Genomic DNA, 15,724 nt, shown 5'->3' with positions numbered 1-15,724 from the left:
TTCTAACGCTCGGGAGATATCGGCATTGTAGACCCGGTACATTCATGCCCTTTCCCACACCCAGCGAGCCGAGACGAACCTCCAAAGCCGGAAATTGAATGATTGCGCGCGGAACATAATTGCCCCCGCAGGTAGCAAGCGGCCTTTGACTTTCTCCGCTTACCTTGTGCTCGGGTCGTGCATCGCTGCGAATTTGAGCCGATCGCCAGAACAGAGCGTGTCGCCTACTCCCACTGAGCTCGCGCCCGGCAGCCGAGGCAGGACGGGGTTGCTTAATCCCATTGTGCGTTTGCCCGGGGCCGCGGCGACTTGTCTCTAAACCACAAACATTCCAACCCGCTTGGCAAAACGGGTTCGTTTCACATTTTGTGTTTGTCCCCAGCATCGGAGGAGACGGACGTAGTTTGCATTCCAGAGGATAAGTGGTGTATAGTTACACGGGCATACCGAGAGAGAGTCGAGAAAGAAGCTTTGTATAACGTTGCTTCCCGCGCTGTCGTTCCATGCTCACAGGAAGCAATTTGCGACCTTGCCGAGAGAGATCCGAGAAAGAAGCTTTGAATAACGCAGCTTCTGGTCTGTTCCATCCGCACGATCAACTTATGAGTGGCAAAACATAACACGTCCCCCCTAAAGAGTATACTGGGCTGTCTTACGCTCAGTGATACGATAAAGCACTGCCGCGATTAAGTCACTGGATTTTCTAACCACACACAGTTGTACACAAGCATTAAACACAATTGCAAGTCAACACTACAGAAGAATACACTAAACGAAAACAAATACATGCTAAACAATCAAGTACAGCATTGCTGCTTCAAGCAGTGAGATCACTGGTGTCTGTTTCTTGAATTGTCAATCACACAGTCCACAATATACAGCAGCACGTGGGCAGGAACATTCACGTCCCCCCCCAGTTGGCATGGCACTGTTATTCTGATGGCTTCCATGAACTATTCTGAAGCCTAGATAACGCATCCGCATTACCGTTACATACTCCCTTCCGATGTTGTACCGACACATGATATCGCTGTAAAGCCAGCGCCCATCTTGTTAATTTCGCCCCGTGCGGAGCCGAAGTTGTAAGCTACGACAGCGGATTCTGGTCGGAAACGACGTTTACTATGGCACCGAAAAGCCAGTAGTCGAACTTCTTTAAGGCCCATATTATTGCGAACGCTTCCCTCTCAATTGTCGACCAACGCATCTGGGTCGGTGAGAAGCGGTGGCTTGCAAAGGCAATGGGCTTCTCTTCTCCCTCGGCTGACATTTGTGCCAAACATGCTCCCGCCGCCGTAGCTGATGCGTCTGTGAAAAGCCAGTAGGGCTGAGATGGCTCAGGGGTGTTTAGCGCCACAGCCTCGCACAAAGATCGTTTGAGAGTCTCAAATGCCGCCTGAGCTTCCTCCGGCCAGGGTATCTTATTAGGTACCGCTTTCTTTGTTAACAGCGTGAGCGGGCTCGTCACCTCTGCATATCCTCGGACGTACTCTCGATAGTAGCCGCAAAGTCCTAACAGGCTGCGTAGTTTCTTTTTGGTGCGCGGTGGTACCAAGTTCTTAACTGCTGCTATCTTTTCTGGGTCTGGTGCGTGTGTCCCTGAACCGACAATATGCCCCAGGTAATGTATGTGGGATTGCGCAATCTGACACTTCTCCGGGCTGGCTTTCAGTCCCGCCTTCTCTAAGACCTTAAGAATAATGTCGAGCTGCCTTAAGTGCTCCTCCCAAGTGCTAGAAAAAATAGCAATGTCATCTAGGTATGCCGTGGCATACACATGATGTTGCGACAAGAGTTTGTTCACCATTCTTTGAAAGCTTGCCGCGGAATTTTTCAGCCCGAAAGGCATTACTTTCCATGCGTACTGACCTTCATGCGTCACAAATGCGGTGAATTTCTGACTCTTTTCTTCCATCCGTACCTGCCAGTACCCGCGCCTAAGGTCCACTACCGTAATGAACTGCGCTCTGCCTACTCGGAAAATCAATTCCTGGGGATTCATCATCGGGAACGCATCCGCTTTGGTGACGGCATTTAGCGCTCTGTAGTCCACACACATGCGGATAGTCCCATCTTTTTTTCCGACGCATACTACCGGGTGTGCAAACTCATTCTCCGTGGGGTAGGTCAACTTCCAAGTCAAAAGTTCGTCAACTTGCCGGCTGACTTCTTTCTTTAATAGTTCCGGCACCCGATACGGAAACGCCTTTTTTAGCTGGTGACCCGGTTCTATTTCTATCTTATGTTCATCTACCTTTGCTATACCCGGAGTGCCGTGAAAGAGTGTGCGATGTCTTTGGAACACCGCCTGTATTTCCGCCTGCGCATCAGCATCAAGGTGAGCAACCTTCTCGCTCGTTACCACTAGCTCTTCCCGCTTCACAGTGGTTGGCTGTGGGGCATATTCCACCTCCCCAAAATCATGGTCCTCATCGAAGACGACCCCAATATGGCTGACTCTTGCATAGTAAGGTCGAATGTTGTTGGCGTGGACAGTTTTCACCTTTCCCTCAGATGTTTCTACGCGGTAAGAATGTTCGTGCTCACGTCCAACCACTATGAATGGGCCTAGCCATTTAGGTGACATTTTACCACTCCGATCATTGTCGAAAACCACAACTTGGTCGCCAACATTAAAAGCTTTGAGCCTGCTGCTGCGATTATAAGCACCGGCGTAACTCTCCTGATGAGTTGCACTAGTTAGCTCAGCTATATTAGCGGCCGTCTCGAGCTGCTCTTTAAGCTGTTGTAAATACTTGGCGGGGTTTTCTCTCAATGTTGCGGGCACCGGCATTTCTTTCGTCCAAGTCTTCTGCAGTATTAGAAGCGGTCCCGTGGGATTCCTTCCATACAATAGACGAAACGGAGCTACTCCGGTCACCTCATGGGGGACTTCCCGATAAGCCCATAAAACCATTGGGATCAATTTGTCCCAATTCTTGGAGTCTCTTTGAATGACATAATACAACATGTTTTTGAGTACTCGGTTCCACCTTTCTACAACTCCATTACTCTCTGGGTGTTCTGGGGTTGAAAGTCTTGGCATGCAACCTAATTTCTCCAGCATCGTTTGTGTGAGCTGCGATTTGAAATTAGTGCCCTGACCGGAGCAGATCATCTCCGGAACGCCTGTTCGACTGAATATCTCAATCAGTGCATCACAAGTCGCCTTAGCTGTTAAAGAGCGCAGTGGGATCACCTCTGGCCACCTCGTGCAAAGATCCACTAAGCACAGTGCGTACTTATGCCCTCTCGCTGACGGTGTGTCCAGGGGTCCGATCACATCTACATTGACAACTTGGAAAGGGTGCTCGGGTCTAGTGAGCGGAGTTATAGGCACTTTATCCGTGCGACGCTTGTCTGAACGAATTTGACATTCATGGCACGAACGACAATGCTCTAATATCTCCTTCGCCATACCCGACCAAAAAAAATTATACCTAATGCGAGCTCTTGTTTTCTTTGACCCTAGGTGCCCCCCGCATAGTGACTCGTGTGCTAAGTGCATCACCTCTGTGCGCTTATTTTTGGGGACAACTAGCTGACTCACTCGAGTGCCTGCTATTGAGTCGCAGTGGTATAATAGTCCGTCTGAAATAAACATGCCGGATTTCCCACTACGCGCATCTTCCCAACATTTCTTTAGCGTAGTGTCACCCAACTGCACATTGCGGAACTCTACTGTTTGGCCTAATGACGCCTCCCTTTATCCATCAGTTTGCGCCCCTTCCCCGGAATCATCTTTCTCCTCCAAAGTAAGATTGCAGGCAACTACCTTTTGTTTCTCTACTGCTCGTTCCTCCTCGTGAGCAGGCTCGGCCGGCGCTCGACAGGGTGCCAGAGGGCTGCTGGCCTTCAACAAAAGCTTCCAATCATCCTTGGTCAACAAACAATCTGTGCCCTCGACGAGTTCATCAGTTAACGCGCAGAGTAGGTCGACGTTCTGAGGCTCCGTAACCTCTCGCGGGCTATTTAATTTGACCGGTAACGTAGCTAGCCTTGCCTCGATAGTTTTACCGAAAGCGGACACCAATCTTACCGTGCCAGACGGCTCTACCACACTTCGCGGAAGCAGACTCTCCCGGATGACGGTTATCTCACTCCCCGTATCCAAAATCGCGTTTGCGGATATGCCTGCACATGATACAGGAATTAACTGCAGTTTATCTGTGCCTTCACCCTCGTGTTTCAGAGACTTCACCTTTGCGCTAAGTACTCCAGTAGGTATTTCAGTATCCGTCTCGTGGGATAACGTTACCTTTTGAACCTTCCGCTTTGGCTCGGTAGCCTTCTTGTGGTTGTTCTCCTTATCACTAGCCTTTGGGCACTCTTTAGCGAAATGGCCTGAGCCGTGACATCAGTGGCATTTCAGAGCCCCTTTCTCAACTCGTGTCGCCGGCTTCTGCCCCATTTCTACAGGTGGTTGCTTTGAAGCACGCCCTTTCCCTTTCGCTTGCTCGAAAGTTTGGAGCACTTTCGCGATCTCAGTTGGCCTAAGCCATCCCTCGCCTTCCCTTAATCTCACATACTCAAGACCCTCCGTACTAAGGCCTGATTTTATGTGGTCAGCAACCATGAGTTCTGCCATCACTTCTACCGTGTCGGCTTCTCTCACTTGGAGGTAGTATGAAAAATAGGTTTTCACGCGGGACGCGAACTGTGCCACGTCTCTTCCTTACGTTTTACGGCTCTTTCGAACCTCAGCAGGTACTCTGCCGGAGAAAGCTTCAGTTCCGTCAGCACTGCTGCTTTAACTGACTCATAATCTGCACTCTCTTCAGGGTTGAGGTTACGCAGTAGGTAACAGACTCGCTCAGTTAGCGCTGGCATAACCAAATGCACGCGGCTCTCGTGCGGTACCTGGTAAGTAGCAAAAAGTTTTTCTACTTCCTCAAACCATAGTGGGACATCCGCGTCACTCGGCAGGCGGAACCCTTTTAGCACTTTTGCACATTGCTGAACAGAATCGAAACCCCGGCGCCTCTGATCACCCGTCTCCGACCCAGAGTTGAACAACGTGCCATTGAGACGTTCCGCGTTCATTCTAGCCTGCAATAAATTTTCGTACTGAATCTGAAGATTGAGTTTTTGAATTTCAAGCTCGAGCGTTCTCGCTTCGCTTGATTTCGGCGAAACCTGAGATGCCTGCTGCATCGATTCTTGCCTCTGAGTAAGCACTGTCGCCTCATTTGACTGATCAGAATTTTGAATACCATCATTGGATGATTCTCGACTCCGATTCACATCTGCCGCTCTCGTACCCTCATCTTCATTAGACTCCATTGTTTTAGCACCCCCGCGTGTTCTCACCATGTGCTCTACACATAAACTGCCATGCTAACTAGAGAAGAACGCAAGAAATCCTGCTCACCCTTTGCTGTATACACTGTCGTTCCCGGATCTCCTCCACGGTGCCGGAGTTGGCTGCTGTGGGAGCGTCTCGACTTTGCCGCTGGTGTCTGTTGGATGCCTTGCCCCTCGGTCCTCTCAGCGCTGGTCCAGTGTATGGTGCTGCAGAGCTCGCCGATCCCTATCGACTGCGCCAGTTAAGTTTTCCTTTTTGTTCGTTGATCTCCTTGATGTGGATTGAAGTCCCGTCAAGGAGATGATCGGTGTCGATGAAGCAGGAGGCAGGTTTGAGGTAATGAAAACTTGAAGGTATATTACAGCGAAATATTTACAGTCATATGTACATCTTGCCGAAGCACACTCATGATAACACAGACATCAACAGCGTCTTACTCTTCTACTTAACTTTTCTTATGTTAGAGCCTAGAACACTTTTTCTACATACAACGTACTTAGTCTCACTGTTCGACCACCAAGTGGTTACGGCCCAGACAAAAGTTGCATCGTATGGAGTCGTACTGATCTATCATTTAAGTGATTGCAGCCTCGACTGAAGAGAAACAGATTCCCTCCAGTCTTAAGCATCTTGCGGTGACAAAGAAAAAGGGGAGGGGGCCACTGCTGGTCCGCCTCAACATTCTCTCATCCAATCTGTTTCCACTAAGATTAAGTCACTCCCTACTGGGCTGACCTTACTCTCGACAGCAGCGCTTCTACAGTTTAAACAGGCGTTTTGGTACTCTTTCCCATCATGTCTCTCTCTCCACCTCCCACGCGCTCAGGAATTCTAACGCTCGGGAGATATCGGCATTGTAGACCCGGTACATTCATGCCCTTTCCCACACCCAGCGAGCCGAGACGAACCTCCAAAGCCGGAAATTGAATGATTGCGCGCGGAACGTAATCGCCCCCGCAGGTAGCAAGCGGCCTTTGACTTTCTCCGCTTACCTTGTGCTCGGGTCGTGCATCGCTGCGAATTTGAGCCGATCGCCAGAACAGAGCGTGTCGCCTACTCCCACTGAGCTCGCGCCCGGCAGCCGAGGCAGGACGGGGTCGCTTAATCCCATTGTGCGTTTGCCCGGGGCCGCGGCGACTTGTCTCTAAACCACAAACATTCCAAGCCGGTTGGCAAAACGGGTTCGTTTCACATTGTGTGTTTGTCCCCAGCATCGGAGGAGACGGACGTAGTTTGCATTCCAGAGGATAAGTGGTGTATAGTTACACGGGCATACCGAGAGAGAGTCGAGAAAGAAGCTTTGTATAACGTAGCTTCCCGCGCTGTCGTTCCATGCTCAGAGGAAGCAATTTGCGACCTTGCCGAGGGAGATCCGAGAAAGAAGCTTTGAATAACGCAGCTTCTGGTCTGTCCCATCCGCACGATCAACTTATGAGCGGCAAAACATAACAACTACTACTACTACTACTATTACTACTACATACTTAAATACATCGAGGACGCACAATCCATGGCTAAGAAGCTTCGCCCCTAAAAACTTTGTCAGAAAACCCTAAACAATTGTATCGTGGAACTTACGCGCCTGCCATAAAAAACTTCAATTGACACGCTACCGTCACCAGTCCTGCAGTTAATTAGCGCCACGCAGATAGCTCCATTTCGGCATCTGACAATGTCAGCAGCATGGTATGATGGGGAGAGGTTAACTGCGTCCAGAAGGTCTAAATACGGACCAAATCCACATTGGGACTGTCGGGCTGATGCCAGCAGCCACACTTCGCGTCGTTTTAATGAGCAGCATGGACTTCAACTTGATAAAATGCTCATTAGACAGTGCACGCAAGGACACTACTTAGAGCAGTATACTTTTGGCATCTAGTCCCTAAAACTACTGACCAGGGACGTTGACAATCATTTTTTTCGCGTTTAATGAGGCATACAATGGTGCCTGCAATGTTAGAAGACGGTGACGATAAAACTTTAGTGACATCCAAAACAAGAATATTTGGCTTCATTACATGAAACATGGCAAACTAATCATAATCACGTGAATAATGCAACCGTGACAAAATTCACAGCATAACGAAAGAGTGAATGATGATTCGAGGGGCGAAGCTTCGGAGGGTTTTATCAGTGAACCATGATTTTTTTGTGCGTCCGCCTGTTTATCTGTTTGTCCGTCCTCCGTTCATATGTTTGTCTATCTTTCCGGTCGTCCACCTGACCATACGCGTGTCTGTCTGTCTGTCTGTCTGTCTGTCTGTCTGTCTACCCGTCCTTCTGTCTGTTTGTCCGTCTACCCGTTCTTCTGTCTGTCTGTCTGTCTGTCTGTCTGTCTGTCTGTCTACCCGTCCTTCTGTCTGTCCGTCCACCTTTCTGTCTGTCCGTCTTTCTGTCTGTCTGTCTGTCTGTCTGTCTGTCTGTTTGTCTGTCTGTCTGTCTGTCTGTCTGCCCGTCCTTCTGCCTGTTCGCCCACCTGTCTGTCTGTCTGCCTGTCTGTCTGTCCGTTTGTCTATCTCTCCGTCTGTTCGTCCACCCGCCCGTCCAGCTGGTTGTCATTACGTCTGTCTGTCTGTTTGTCTGTCTGTCTGTCTGTCTGTCTGTCTGTCTGTCTGTCTCTCTGTCGTTTGTCTCTCTCTCCGTCTGTTCGTCCACCCGCCCGTCCGGCCGGTTGTCATTACGTCTGTCTGTCTGTGTGTCTGTCTGTCTGTCTGTCTGTTCATCAACCTGTCTGTCTGTCTGTGTGTCTTTTTGTCTGTCTACCCGTCCTTCTGTCTGTCTGTATGTGTGTCTGTCTGTCTGTCTGTGTGTCTTTCTGTCTGCCTACCCGTCCTTCTGTCTGTCTGTCTGTCTGTCTGTCTGTCTGTCTTTCTGTCTGTCTGTCTGTCTACCCGTCCTTCTGTCTGTCTGTATGTGTGTGTGTCTGTCTGTCTGTCTGTCTGTCTACCCGTCCTTCTGTCTGTTCGTCCACCTGTCTGTCTGTCTGTCTGTCTGTCTGTCTGTCTGTCTGTCTGTCTGTCTGTCCGATCATCCACCCTTGCTGAGTGAATTATAGAACTAGGTGGTCATGTACCAAGAGAGACAAGCATGTACAGACCCATGGCTTTAGTAGCTTTACCTTTATTAAAACGCAGCTGTGTCACAGAAATAGTAGGTACAACAATTTCTTTTCATTTGTTGTTCTACAAAACTTATTGTTTTTGGAGCTAATAGATAGATGAGGCATTTAAAAAAGCAGATTACCTTTCCGGCGTGACGAGCAACTGGGCCGGTAACGCATAGGCCAACACTATGAGTGTCGTGTCGAGAAGCATCTGCCTCTTCATGTGGAGGAGGCCCGTCGGTGCTGAAGTCGAAGGGTTGGCTTTTGTATGCGTGACTGTTGATTGAGCACCTTCATGCTGTGGCGTCACTGTCTGCACGCGCAATACGCTTATCGTACTTTCGATGGTCGTGTCAGGCACTTCAGATGCAATTAAACCATGTTCCCCCCTTCGCTTCCGCAAAGTTAGCAGCAGAGAGCCAGTCGTCGTCGTAGACTTTTCCTGGTTTTTCGCTGCACGGTCAGGTATGTTGGGCAGCCTAGAAATATTCCAAGTGCAGCATCCCAAACTAGCGTAGGTTTCTTTGGTATGTGCAACAGGAGTGAATCCTTGTACTCTGATTGATATGTTGCAGACATCACTTCTTCCGGAAAATGCTTCGCGCACACAGGGTCAGCACGCAGCAAGGTTCGGTCAGCTCTCGGAATCGCCTGTCTTCACTTATCAAAGCCCACTGGTTCGTTAGGAGACTCGAAAAGCGACGCGCACTCCGTACGAGTCCTATACCCGGATTTGCAATTCTAAACAGAACACCACGTGCCTATTTCAAGGTGCCGCCAGCGACAAGGCTGGTAGCGTACTCGGAGTCATATGCAGCGTTGAAGTATACTTGCGCTGAATCACAAAGCACGAGTCAGCAAAACTAATTCATTATCACTGCTCACAGACACAGTGTGTTGTGTTTCTAAATCACAAAATCCTAGGCACACAAAGCTTTCAGGAAGATGTTCTTTCGCACGCGATTTCAGAATGAGCGCTGAGCGAATACCGTGTGGCGAATGGTTCCTATGACGTCACATACAGTAGCGCCATATAAACTCACGCGACGGAAACTACTCGTCGCATAAAGTCATCAGCAAACACACTACGCTTGCGCCCTCTTCTCATGTGGGACGGCAAGTTTCAGCACCTAACTTTTATCACACCGTGGTAAGGGCACACATGCAAATGACTTTAATGTATACGGCTTGAATGGCGTGGCATGCAGGGCCCGCCATCGTGCATATTCGCTGCTAACAGGTTTTACTTTGAGGCATTCACTGTTCAGACAGATACTCAGGCATGCGCAGCATTCGTCATGGTGCCAGCACAGATTGCGGAGTAGCCCTGCATGAACGAAAGGTGACAAAGTAAATCAAACATTACAGATTATATGTAGGGCACTGGAAATGATTTCACTTTATTTTATCACATTTGCAAAATAGACTGCTTCTCCGCTGCCTATGCTATCACCTTAAAAAATGCTGCACATGTCTGCATGTTTGTCTTAACACTGAATACCTCTACGTAAGAATCTGTTGGCAGTGAATGTTGTCACATTATTGTGACACTGACAAAGGCAGGAGTCTCTATGACCAAGAATAAACTTTTTTCGGTCAAACTTGTGGCCATAAACGGAAAGTCAGATTACAGCAATACGCACTGGCACAGATAGCAGCGTACCCGGCGTCATCCATCGATAATGTGATCTTCTCCGAGGCGCATCGGCATTTACACATGCCACAGTTAACATTCGAGCATTGTCATTGGTGGCTGCATTTCTTCGAGAGTAAACACTGCAGTTCGCGTTTGCGTGCTCCGGCCTACGAGATGATCCTCAAATTATCTGGCACCCTCTCCGACATCCTGTCATGGTTTGCGTAATCAACGTGCAATACAGCAGCAACGCAAGAAAGAATGATAAGAAAATAAAAGAAAGAAAGAAAGGAAGAAAGACAGAAGGAAAGAAGGAAGAGCCATATCTGGCACTATGAAGAGCCCCCACGGCTTGTTCATTTTTCAGCCGCACACATTACAGCCATATCCATGTATGCCCTATCGAGGCCGCAACGAAGCAATGAAGCATCGTTTTAAAGCAGAAGCTGTTAGGAGATCACAGCACGGGTCGCGTTCGCGCCGTAGTTGTCCACCGACGCCAGTGCCCGTAAGCACTATCGCACTAAATAGGAAAAAAAATTCAGTAAATAAAAGCCATCAAGGACACAATGCGATTCACACCCGGGTCCCTGGCGCGCCAGCCCAGTATTCTACCACTAATATACCCTGTTTTTTAGGGGCGAAGCTTTTTCTGGTGGCACCCGTTCGTCCCTCGTAGCCGTTGTAGTATGCAACGAGTATAACATTTTGACCTCCAAGGTGGTGCCGGTGAGAGGTTTCTTCTGGGCGTTGTTTAGTTAACGCGCACGCGTTAACTAAACAACGCTCAGAAGCCCAGCGTGCGCTTTTAGTTAACGCGCACGCTGCGATCCCAATTTTCAGCTTTTGACATGTACATTGATCACTATGTGACAAGAGAGGGTTGCTACGCTATACTCCCTGGGTGTAACCTCCTCAGTTTTAGAAAGGTTTAGCGAGCGTTTAGCCACAGTGTCATGAATGCAATGAACTAGTATATACCATGAACTCGAGGTGGTGAAAGGTGGGAAGTAGATACGAAGCGCAAGCCGTAGGAAAGTAAAAGCCGAATTCTCCTGTCTCTCTTTTACCCTTAGCAGCTATTGGCATGTACATCGAGCACTATCTGACAGGAAAAGGTTGCGACGCTATACTCGCTGGGCGTAACCTCCTTGGTTTTAGAAAGGTTTAGCGAGCGTTGGGCCACAGTGCCATGAATACAGTGAACTAGTATATACCATGAACTCGAGGTGGTTAAAGTCGGAAGTAGACCCGAAGCGCAAGCCGTAAGGAAGTGTGCGTGTGCCTACTCTCGTTTTGTCCTTGGAATGTCCGCTGAATGGCGGTGCGTCGCTATGGGGAGTATAAGATGAAAAGATGCGAGATGGTGGTACTTGGAGTGTTGAATAGATGGACGAACGGACACACAGACAGATGCACGTATGGACGCATGAACGGCCGCCGGGGCGGATGCATGAACGAACGCAGGGACGGACGCACGAACAGACGCACGCACGGACGGGCGCATGGACGGTCACACAGACGGACGCATAGATGGACGGAAGCAAGAACAAATGGACAGACGAATGCTTCGCCCCACTCTCCACCATTCACTCCGTGTATAGGCTGCAATTTTTTTTTTATTTATTGCCTGGCTCAGATGATGTACAGCGCCATTATTGGACACTCAACGTACAAATTATGAGTTATGCCGGTGCTTAGAACCCTATGAAAACTGGCCTTAGTCAGGCTTAATGTTGGGATAAGTAATACAGTCATGATGTCATGTCTTGATGTCATGATGAGTAATACAGTGTTTTAAAATAGCAAAGGTACAACCAGGAGTCACAAAATGCAAATTGCACAACGACTGGGTCGTCGAATGTTCCAACCATTTTCAAAAGCTTGATCATGTTTACCTAATATTTATGGTGCATACCCACCGTAGAGGATTGTGAAGATTACAAAATTTGGCATATATAGCAACAAAAACAAATTCTGATGGTGCGGCAGTCGGGTTGAAGTGACATCACGGCAAGAATTCGCTCGCTTCACGGCCGAGTATCGCCTTTTTCTGCGCCCACCGTGCCTGTTCTCACACGATACCGTAATGATAACTACGCATTGCTGCGATCTAAATTTACCAAGACACAAGGTGGCTGTTTACACTGCTACGAAAAGTCAAGTGAGCTGCAGAAAGTTGCGATAATCTGACGGGCAATCTCCCATCGGAACGGCAGAGTCACTGTGGAAATTGTTTTGCATTACAGCAAAGCACTTGTTGGTTTCACCGCTTACGCCAAGACATCAGCGCTAAAAAGTTTTACACCGATCACTCTAGGTTCATTAAAATATAGCGTATACATTCTAGGTTGGTGTCCCGAAGTACATGTGAACCGGAGAATTGCAAATAAAATTAGGATGTTTCCGAATTCACGAATTACATCGTGTTTTTTTATGCAGATTTTCGAGTGATTTGACAAAGTTGCGTTTTTCGCTGAAAAATATATTAGACGAATATGCCGTAATTAATCTTTTAATACATCTCTTAATATATTCACAATGTTGAACAAAATGATATGGTCAAAAAAAAAAACGTTCGAAGAAATGCCGAGACATACGTGTACATAAAGTAATTCCTTCTCTTCAACAGCAATCAAGCCGGAACTATGTCGGAGTATATTCCAATTCGCATGAACTGCTGGTACAATCAAATGTCGCGCCATTTTCAAAGCAAACGATTGAAATTCTAAATTAGCGTTCCGAACTGTTTTGATGCCACTCTGAGTGACGTGGTCCACGTGATAATTAAACGGTCTTCGCCTCAATGAGTCAGCGTCTGGCCTCGTACGTCATACCCACATACAAGTTGATGAATGTTGACTGTGACCAAATGCAAGAAAAATAATTTTATAGGTGCATATGCAAAGCGGTATATTTAAGAGTGCGCACTGCCATTGCTACGATGCTGCACTCTACGTACTGGCTCGTGCAGTTAATCTCAACTCCTTCTTCAGTGAGATAAAGTGCCGAAATTACTGCGAGGAAGGCCTGGAACTACATGATGAGTAACCAAGTACTTAATAAAAACAAATACAACCACTGTGGTGGTATTCTTTGGAGATACTTTCTTATTCTCGATACCATATGGGTTTTTACAACTGTGCGTAGAGCTCGGTACACAGGTCAAAAAAAAAAGCTGTCTGTGGCCAGACAGGCGGATGTGCACAATACAAAAACTTCTGGAAGAGAAAACATCATATCTCTGAAAGGAATCACTCGTAATGACAGGAACCTATTAAAGTAAATATGCTTTCCTATGTGTAAACTTTTTTACTGGAATACAGGACACGCTGCAGAATAACGTTATATCTAAGCACAAACATATTCTTGCTCTTCACTCGCGTTGAAATGTGGCGGCCGCCGCCGAGAATCAAACCCATCGTCGAGTTTAGCAGCGCGACAGCACGAACCGGATAAAGGCCTGTATGGTGGAGCACAGTAACCGTAGATTATTGCACTGAACAAACGTTTTTTGTCGTCTTACCAGGAGAATAATCCGCAGGTCATGGGATCGAAATCCGGCTGCGGCAGCTGTAATGTCAAAGGAGGCGGAATTCCTGTAGGCCTGTCTGCTCAGATTTGGATGCACGTTAAAGAACCCCAGGTGGGCGAAATATCTGGAGCCCTCTACTACGGCGTCTCTCTTCATCATACGATGCCTTCGGGACATTAAATCCTACATATCTATATATCTAGAATAATTATTGATGGTGTTTTCGGCATTCATCAGAAGACCGAGTCAAGCGAAAAGCGATCGCAAACAGCAGAACAGCTCACGATGTGAGCGCATGTTATCTAGGCGTGCCACGGCAGGCGTCCAAACATAATTAACGTGACGCCATCCAGGCATTCCGTCAGGCGATGCCGCTCCAACTTCTCTAGGCTAAGAGTGAATTCCGGCCAATTCACAACAATTTAAGGCCTAGTGCGTGCCTTCCAAATGTGCTGGCTGCAACTGTCCAAAGCTTAAAAAAAAGGATTCGAGGATTCCGCTATTCGAGGTTTCACCGCTATTCCGCTATTCGAGGTTTCAATGTGACAGTGCTGCGCGTTCCGTGCAGACATGGCGTTTTTTTGTACTATCGTCCACTTCACTTCATCGCCTGCTTATAATACCGATTCTACAGACACACACACTTATATATATATATATATATATATATATATATATATATATATATATATATATATATATATATATATATATATATATATATATATATATATATATATATATATATATATATATATATATAGACTGACTCTGACTTACTCTGACGAAGGCCGTGCCACGGCCGAAACGTTAGTAAATACGATCCTTTTCTTATGAGCTATCTTCAAGTTAATTCAATATAGAAAATACCCGGACCGGTCGTGCCTTCTCTTCAAGTTCTTCTTCAACCATGGGTCCTGGGACAGCACTGAAGAAAAGGATGATTTCGAAATACCCTGTGCACACTCCTACCACAGCAGTTGTGGGAGATTCACAAACAAAGTATATACATCAATACTTCGACCCCCTCAGCAATGGCGCACCAGCCTTCATTTCGCAGTGTGGTGCTACAATCGGTGATGTGCGTGACTTACTGGGTCTAGTGCCCCGCTCAGCATCCTGTCTTATTCTTCATGTTGGGACGGTCGATGTGGCTTCGTGGTCGGGACACGAGGCGTTTGGAAAGTACCGCGATCTACTTGAAAGCATTGCAAAATACCGCCCAGAAATTCGGCGAATTTACGCCACGCTGATACTGCCTAGAAGTGGAAACCGTCGACAAAGGAACTCTAACCTGACATTCGTCCGACGCTGCAATAGAGAAGCATCAGTGTTCAACAACATGCTTCGGAATTTTTGCCGCTATTCCCGGCTAGTTTGCTACCTCGATCATGAAATCGAATGGTTACCACCCACACGCGTCCTCGCAGCAGACGGCCTTCATATGAGCTTCGAGGGTGTGTCGTTGCTTGCAAGCCACATCCGCCGCCTGTGCTTCAGGAGACCGGTGGATGCGACATCAGCTGCCTGGTGCGATTCATCAACGAATGACGACTCTCCGCATCGAGTGGATCGAGCTGGGCGACCTTCAGCACCCAGTCATCCTACAGCACAGCCGAACTCAAGAAACAACACCGCGCCGACAGCAACCTTCACCATGACGAGCAAGCCTTCCGTAGCAGAGAACGTCACCTCGAAAGCATCGCGCGCCCACATGAACAAGTCTCAATCTACACAGCCTACGTCTTGCCTACCGCCACCCGCGGTCGTTGCATCACTTTCGCCGTCTCAACCACGCTACGGACTCCGGAACAGGGGCACAACCACGAGAGGAACCAACTGACTAACACAACGCCAGCTAAGTGAGAGTACTTTATCTGTTGGCTCAATGAATTTTTTAAGGACCAGGAAGGTTATAGAAAAACGGACTCGTTGTGAATCGCACATTTCTATGCTTAGAATGTATGTCGCGGCAACAAGTGCTCCTAAAGGTTTACAACTAAAACTGCAGCCGGCCACATCAGAGATGTCAAAGAAAAACCTGTCAAGGTGGCACAACACCTTAAATCGGGCGTCTGTTGAACTAACCAGCATACTTATTAGCCATTATGAATTATCAGAAAAAAGTCTGCGGAATCAGGAAAA

General features: G+C 47.8%; 1 protein-coding gene and 1 pseudogene across 2 annotated transcripts in view; both read right to left on the bottom strand.

Moving 5' to 3' along the window:
• The window catches only part of LOC119173605 (venom metalloproteinase BumaMPs1), a 513,062-nt gene that overhangs the window by 227,001 nt on the left and 270,337 nt on the right, over positions 1-15,724 (bottom strand). The gene's annotated exons all lie outside the window — the stretch shown is intronic.
• Positions 3,707-5,283, bottom strand: LOC142817184 (uncharacterized; annotated as a pseudogene).

Source organism: Rhipicephalus microplus, chromosome 5 (assembly GCF_043290135.1).
Source record: "Rhipicephalus microplus isolate Deutch F79 chromosome 5, USDA_Rmic, whole genome shotgun sequence".
NCBI lineage: Eukaryota > Metazoa > Arthropoda > Arachnida > Ixodida > Ixodidae > Rhipicephalus > Rhipicephalus microplus.
The sequence above is the reverse complement of the archived record's forward strand: the minus strand, read 5'-3'. Positions and strand labels throughout refer to the sequence as shown.